Raw genomic sequence first — 7008 nt, 5'->3', positions numbered from 1 at the left:
TTCTCAAGAGTAATTTGGGGAGCACTGATCTGATTCATTTTCAATTACATCTATCGTTTATAGGAAAAACTTGTACCACGATTTTAGTCAAAAAATGATAATGCCTTAGGAAATGAGATGATTGGAACAAACGGTACCAGTCAAAATATAAACAAATGAGACTCAAGACATGAACACAGTTGACAAAACAAAAAAGGTACAATATTTACAAATTCAAAGTTATGAACATTACATCTTCATAACTTGGCAAGAAATAATTCTTAGGAAAGTCAACTTGAGAAGCAGACTGAAAAAATAATATTTATAGGAAAAGACTGACATATTTATCGATTAAAACAGTCGTCATCAATGCTACATGAATACATGTTAAAATTTAAAGTGAGACAACATATAAATGGCAATGGTGCTAATGGCAACTAAACCATTAACCATATATGGTCCCTAAGATAAAATTAGAAGCATGTGCATGTGCATTTTGAAGCACAAACTTATTCACGATGATGAATTATATATTCTATGTATAAAAACATCATTCATTTATTTTTCCTCTTCTGCTTTTAGCTTTACACCAATATACCTCATACCAAAAGTAATTAAATCAACTTCAAATCAGATATAAGTTAGAAATACATCTAGATATAATTATTCAAACATGCATTTTCTAATTTTACACAAGTCTCTATTATGAGCCAAAAGTTACAGGATCAAGCTCTAACAAAGCATTATGATTGAGACGTAAATATAATTTCCATAACATACATCCTTTACCCAAACTATAGCAGCATCAAATTTTATAAAAGAATATCACATGGTCGAACCATGACTTCCAAAAGAAATCACTTTAATATATGATTTGTACTTAAATATCTTTAATATAAAGTATGTGTTCAAAAATCCTAAAAGCATACAATGAGTTGGACGATTTATTTACTAGTATTCAATCCCCCAAACAATCATTTGTATATATTAAAAGAATTCATCCAGTAAAGAACAAGTTTTAATAAACAATTTTTATCAATGTTTTGCAATTTTCTTTTTTGCTCATTTATTTTTTATTCTCATTCATCTCTTTTTGCTGTACTAATTCATATATAGAAATAAAGAAGAAAGAAATTATTTTAAAAGAAAAAGAAAAAAGATTAGCTGAAATAAAATAAAAAATATTGGCTTCTTTAACTTTATTTTTTATGTAAAAAGAAAGACATTTAAAATTCATTTAAAATAAATTGCATATTGATTGATAGATAGATACTATATATCCATATATAAATTTTTATCATGCCTGAATATTATCTGGTTCTGTCCATAAATCTATTTTTTAACTGATATGATCATTGTGATATGATCATCCATCTGTATATATCCAAGAACCACTACAAAAAAAATAGTTTAAAATGGCATTTATATTATGGTGGTTCTAAAAAACTGCCATAATATTCAGATATTATGGCATTTTATGTTGCTGCCATAATTAATTTGCATAAAATGGCAATTTTGAAGGATTTGGGCGGGTTTAACCGCCATTATCTGTGCTCATTGTTTAAAATAATCCAAACTCTCATTCAACCTAAAATTACACACCGAAACAAAAATGACGCAGCCACTGTGTTAGAGGAAGGACGAAAATGACATTGTCACTGCGATATGCTCCGGCGACGATTTGCTCCGACGACGATTTGCTCCAGCGCTGATCTTCTCAGCGGCGTTCTCCTCTGACTAGAATCTCCTCTCCATCGAGATTCTGTTTTGTGAATCGAAACTCTCTCCCTATCTCCGTTAGTGACGATCTCTCCAGCGATGATCTCCTATGGTGATGTTCTCCCCGGCGGCGCGTTCTCCTCCTCCGTCAAGATTTTCTCCAGATCTGTGAGCTTCTTCTCCTTTTTCGAGCTTATGCTCTGCTAGCTTCTCCTCATGCATTAACGTGCCTTCTCCTCCTCGATCTATTTCTCAGTTTGCGTTCTAACTTCTCGCTTCTAGATCTGTAACTAAATTCACATCCTCTTGTTCTAATTACTTCAATGATTGCAGGAATGATGCATAGGACAGATCAATGGCTGCGTGAATTTGATTCACAAATATTTAGTAATAATGCACTGATTGCACTCTATGTGTTTGTTATTTTGCTTCTTAGAAATTACTTCTGTTAGTATTGTATTTGGCTGTATCTCCCGGTTTAAGGCTTGGAGTTTGTTCTTTGTTGCAATTGAGTTTCAAAGATTTTGTGATTTAACTTCAATTCTGCTTGTTTAAATCTGGATAAGTTATTGGTTGCTTGAATTAATGAATTCTTTCTATGTTTCGATTATTGATTTCAGTTGGTGCTTCTTGGAAGAAGGATCAAACATTGTTAACACTGCTGGTCGCCAAGGTTGCCTGGGTAAATACTTAACTTTCTATTTGCCAGTGTATGTCTAGTTAAGTTTTAATTCTCATGTTAAACAAGTATTCATTAATATTGCTACTTCATATGATGAGGAACACATAGATTCTTTGTATTGCTCAGAACCACATTATTTTGATGATGAGGAACATGATCATGTGTTTTTAGAATAAGACATATTGTGTGATGATTCAGAGTTAAAAACTCTTGTATCAAAAGAGCAAGAACAAGAGAAGAATGGAAGAAGCAGCAGCCATGGTTGAAAACTTTCTCATTCTCTGCTCTCACAGCTTCTCTTGCTATTAACTACCTTCACAGATTCCTTTTCACCTTCACCGTGAAGAAGAAGCAGCCATGGTTAACTCATCTTGTTGCAGTTGCTTGCATCTCTCTTGCTGCTAAAATGGAAGAGACACAAGTTCCACTTCCTCTTGATTTACAAGTATGATTAATTCTATATATAAAGTAATAATAATAATAATACATTTTATTAATAATGAAATTTAATTTATGAAAATATATGTAGGTGGAGGACAAAAAACATGTGTTTAAGGCAAAAACAATAAAGAAAATGGAGATTTTGGTACTTTCAACTCTTGAGTGGAAGATGAATCCACCAACACCTCTCTCTTTCATTGATCATATCACAAGAAGACTTAAATGTTTTCAGTTCCTCAACACATGTCAATCTCTTCTTCTTTCTCTCTTACCAGGTAATAACTAATCTCTTTCTTTCCAATACGCTAGTCTTTAACTAATCCTTCAATTGTATGTTGTTTCTCTTTCCTCTTAACCACAGGACCTCACAATATTCAGGGTATTGGGGCTGGTTTTGTGCCCAGGAATTTGAACTAAGATATACTTGATGAAGTTATAGAGGTCTGTTGTTTTGCTTTCCCATCTTCTTTCTCCTCTCTTCCTTTTTTTTATAAAAAAAATAATAAACATAAAAACTTTTTGGAGTTATAATTCAATATGTCCTATTTAGTATTCTCCATAATTCGGTTAAATAAAATTAATTAATTAATTCTTTTATCAAGACATGGCAGTTGCATGACTTTGTAATGAGTCATTATGCTTCATTCTTTAGTACAGGGTTCTTTCTTTAGTACAGGTTCCTTTCTGCATCCATATCTAATTACCATATCCTTGTTGGGTTGATCATTTACTATCAAATTGGGTGGATGCTATATTCTGTTTAGAACTAGATCAGTAAATTTGGGAACATGCTAGGGTATTGATGGAATGATTGAACAGTGTTTCTAAAAATCCTATAATCATGTTTTAAAAGTTTGAAACACAAGAAGTTTGAAGGCTCTTCTCTCTCTTCTCCAAATCTTGTTGAATATGTAACTGACTGATGAATCCCCTGCTCTCCATATTTATATTCAACTAAGCATCATATCATATCTATCCTGTCATTTTTTAATTTAGATGATGTGTTAGCAACTTTCGGCTTTGATGGGGAATGAAAATGTCATTTCTGTTCTATAATTGATTCCTATCCCATGTAAATATGGTAGGTATCGAGTGATGAAGCTGTTGAAACTGCAAAGCAATTAGCACTCTAAGAAGGCTTACTGGTTAGTATCACGTGTCATCTTCTAACTGTTTCTGTCATTTTAGTTGCAAAGTAATAATATATGCCATTTCCATCTTACCCTAATTGGGGGTGGGAAATAAAGTGTTCCCCCTTTTTTACTTGATCCCTTTTGGTTGTTGGAGAGCCACTAAAATTGAATTGAAAGATGAAATGATAGAACTAACCAACAATAAAAAGCAATAATAATAATCCCCTTCAATTCATTCAAACATTTATCCTTTAATAATTTGTTTCTATATGCACGTGTATGTGGCTTCATGGAATGACAGAATGAGTAATACTAAGAAATTAATTTTTTTTTCAGTTAATATGACTATCCCAGCATGAACAATATTAGATGAATGAGTGTGTTTTTTTCTTTAACTTGGCTACCCCAGGATGAACATTGGCCTCTTGATAAAGCATCCATATATTGTAAATTCTATCTCATCAGAGGCTCATGTACACTAAAACTGATATGATAAGCTTTGAGTTCTCAGTTTTAATAATAGCTACATAAATATTTTCTTTCCTCTTCACGAGGAAGTCCAATAAAATTAAGATACAAATATTAAATGAGATAAAAAAAATTATTTCAATATTTTCTTTTAAAATTTCCAAATAAAATACCCTTGGCGCTATATATAGTTCAGTCTTGATGCTAGTTTGAGTACCAGAATAAGAGATCCTTTGTATAATGAGACATTGATGGCCTCATTTCACGTGATGGATGAAAGGAAAATATTACTAGGAAACTAGAAAGTTCAAAGTATTCCAAACTATTGATAGTGGCTATATATAGATGATTTTTTATTTTAATTTTCTTTCTATTCATTATAATCATTTTTTTTTATTTCTAAGTTCAGTAACTTATATATACATTATTTTTTTCTCTCAAGTGATTAGTTAGCTGTTTTAACCTTTGTTTCTTTTTGAAAGTATAGTTTGCTTCTCCAGTGCTGTTTGTTTGATTGTAATTCTAATGCGCTTGTTTGGGTAATCCCTATGTGATGTGCGATTCTGTCTTTCAATTGTTGTACTCTATTAAGATTGAGGGAATTGAATTATTCTTTATGATTCATGATATGGTTGTGGTTGGTTTTGCTGGAGCCTGCTCTTAGTTTCTCACGTTCTGTACATGATAATGCTCTTTTTTTCTGATGTTAAAATGATGAATTAACCCTACTGCAGGCATTGAATTTAAATATCAAATGCTTTTATGGCTTTAGCATCATTCACTTCAAATTTTGAAGGTGCTCTGGGGAAGATTATTGTGGAATTTGATGATTTGAAAGAACTAGTTTACTGTGATATTCCCAGAAAACAGAGGATTTATTGTGCAAATAGTTAGTGTATGTGAATTTTCTTTTTTGATTGAATAATTTCAGATTAATAGTTTCAGATTCAGTTTTCTATCTTTTTTTATTGTGCTCATAATTATATTTTTTTTGTAGGGATTAGATCAAGAGAGTGAGATTCCATCACCAAGAGAGTTAGAAAGTAGGTCTTCTGGCGAGCAACAAAGAAGCATGATCTTGCATGATAAAGATTTTATGTATTAAGGATTATATATATGTTAAGACAAACTATTGAAAAATATTATCTTTGATACTTTGTTTTTGGATTATGATTTTTTATTTTCGGAGACCATGTATGAGTTAAAAATTTTGTTATGATGTTTGATTTAAGGTTATGCCTTTTGGTTATTATGAGATTTTAAAATTTGAGTTCTAAAAATGTCACTTTAAATAGGTAGTTTCAATCTCATTTTAAAAAGTATAAAATTGCAATTAGGTAAAAACGACGGCTAAAAATGCCATTTTAAACAAAAATGGTGCCATTATATCCTGGTAAAAACGGCAGTTAAAAAATGCCATTTTAAACGAAAAGGATGCTATTAAACCCTGGTAAAAACGGCGTTTAGAAATGCCATTTTAAACGAAAATGATGCCATTAAATACAGGTAAAAACGGCGGTTATAAGCGCCATTTTTAATGAGAATGATGCCATTAAACCCAGTAAAAATGGCGGTTAGAAACGCCATTTTAAACGAGGAAGATGCCATTAAATCCAGGTAAAAACGGTGGTTACAAACCGCCATTTTAAACAACAACAAAACTGCCGTTTTATTTGGTTAATGCCATTTTAACCGCCAAAAAACCGCCATATTATCCATTGGTTATTACGGCGGTTTTCTGAAAACCGCCGTAATAACCAGAATGGCGCCCAGAATTCTGGCGTTTCTTGGGGGCGCCATTTTCGTAATAATGGCAGTTGTAACCGCCGGTAATTACCTTAAAAAACCGCCATTTTAACCCTTTTTTTTTTGTAGTGATGCCTCTGCTCTTAATAAATTTGAATTTGGGTTTCATACACCAAGTCATAAAATTAAGATATAACATCTAGCAAATCATTCCATTAAAAGAATATGACCAAGTGCAAAATCAATCTGTGTGCCAGACAAGACTTACGTACATGGCATTGTGAAAAATATGTTAAGTGAAATTTTTAGATTCTCAGCAACATGAGTATACCCTGTCATTGTTGTAAAATATACATACACCTCAAGTTTTAGGTAAATAGAACTTTCAGATTAACAAATGACTATAAGTTTTACTCCAACATTTTATAAAACAACTCCTCAACTTAAAATATGCATACACCTTTGAACAACATTTTATGTTTAGTAAAGAATGCCTCTAAAAAAATTGTTGTTGTTATAAATAACTTTGTCTAAATTCCTTTAAATTATAAAAAACACCTAACTTTAAGTGCAATAGCATCTGCAAGAGAAGCAACTCTAACTTCAAAAGTGGTAGCATCTCCAACCAAACCATGAAGAGAACATGAAAGAAGCATGTCTTTAGGTTGGTGTTCCTTTCATTTACAGGCTGCACAGGCAGTAGAGTTTAATTAATTATTAATTACTTAAATCAAGAAAATAATTTTAGCTCTGTTGAGAAGAACAAAACCAAATCTTTCCTAAATTCGTTCTCTCTAATTAGGGATGTTAATGAGGCGGGGCGGGGCGGGGGCGGGGGCG

General features: G+C 32.1%; 1 long non-coding RNA gene across 13 annotated transcripts; it reads left to right on the top strand.

Annotated features, from left to right (window-relative positions):
- On the top strand, positions 1518-5672 carry LOC107624029. 13 transcript variants are annotated; one of them, XR_002356608.1, is made up of 9 exons: positions 1534-1866; positions 2032-2085; positions 2319-2380; positions 2702-2825; positions 2910-3096; positions 3183-3262; positions 3907-3966; positions 5157-5317; positions 5420-5672. It is a non-coding gene; the product is annotated as an uncharacterized LOC107624029 (long non-coding RNA). The 13 variants fall into 13 exon arrangements; XR_001616735.2 differs by lacking the exon at positions 2032-2085 and having other exon boundaries at positions 1518-1866; XR_002356605.1 differs by having other exon boundaries at positions 1527-1866; positions 2032-2380.

This window comes from Arachis ipaensis, chromosome B10 (genome assembly GCF_000816755.2).
Source record: "Arachis ipaensis cultivar K30076 chromosome B10, Araip1.1, whole genome shotgun sequence".
Taxonomy (NCBI): domain Eukaryota; kingdom Viridiplantae; phylum Streptophyta; class Magnoliopsida; order Fabales; family Fabaceae; genus Arachis; species Arachis ipaensis.
Note: the sequence above shows the minus strand (reverse complement) of the source record. Positions and strands in the feature narration are given on the sequence as shown.